Here is a 1,043-nt window from a genome sequence, read left to right on the forward strand (position 1 = left end):
CAATACCAATTTATTTGTTGGGTAAAAAAGATTGAAAATTTAATAGGAAGCTCCTTATATATTGTTTCAAAGGCAGATGAAAAATAATGATTTTGTAATTAAAAATGTATTAAATATTCAACTTTCATAGCAATGGATTGGAAACGTAGAACAAGGTTCCACGTAAGTAGGTTATTCTGGAACCAAAAATCTCAAAAATATAAAAACACAGTTTTTATTATAGTCCTTTTTTGTACAAATTTGGAGGAAATTACATATTAAATAACCAAGAATAACGTTTTTAGCTATTTTGTATTGTAATATTATAATTTTGATTGAATTTACCTGCTACCGTGTTACAGGCCATTTTCTAGTGAATAATCACTGCGTGTCTACTCATCCACCCATAAATTAAGTTTCACTAGTAGAAAAACAATCTTTTCTTAACTCAGTGACGTCTCTATTTACTCTCCAAACAGTCATAATATAACCATGATCGGTATCGGTTTGGCCCACTCGGCTACCCGGTAATCACTGTGGGCACTTGGATATCTTTATTTATTGGGGGAGCCTAACCAATGGGAAAGAAAAACAAAATTTAACTTTACTGGCGACTCATACATTTTTTAATGCTATATGTGACAATTATGTATTTAGATATTAATAAGATGATTTCCTTTATATTGCCTCCCTTTTACCGTAGTCTATAAAAAAAAAAAAAATACTAAAATAATATTCATTTATAATATGGAGAAAAACAATTTTATAATCAATTTAATTTTGAATAAATGAAAGCTAATTATATTTTCAAAAATACAGCATATTGTTATTGTATATACTTTTGTAAAATTGCATAGTTCCCACACTTAAATAACTAATGCTAAATTTAATCCACCATCGTGAACTGTTAAGCACAAGTCAATTTTATAGACCCACGGTGACATGACTTTTGTAACACATTTTTTTAATTAATTAAAATTAAGTGACACGTTAATTTCATTACAAAAATAATGGTCCTATAAAATTTACTTGCCCAGATAATGGTGGATATATTTAAGAATATT

General features: G+C 28.0%; 2 protein-coding genes across 2 annotated transcripts in view; one reads left to right on the forward strand and one right to left on the reverse strand.

Moving 5' to 3' along the window:
• The window catches only part of LOC100159523 (cAMP-dependent protein kinase type I regulatory subunit), a 108,120-nt gene that overhangs the window by 3,022 nt on the left and 104,055 nt on the right, over window positions 1-1,043 (forward strand). The gene's annotated exons all lie outside the window — the stretch shown is intronic.
• LOC100168418 (uncharacterized) overlaps window positions 1-1,043 on the reverse strand; it is a 28,163-nt gene that overhangs the window by 294 nt on the left and 26,826 nt on the right.

This window comes from Acyrthosiphon pisum, chromosome A1 (assembly GCF_005508785.2).
Source record: "Acyrthosiphon pisum isolate AL4f chromosome A1, pea_aphid_22Mar2018_4r6ur, whole genome shotgun sequence".
Lineage (NCBI taxonomy): Eukaryota > Metazoa > Arthropoda > Insecta > Hemiptera > Aphididae > Acyrthosiphon > Acyrthosiphon pisum.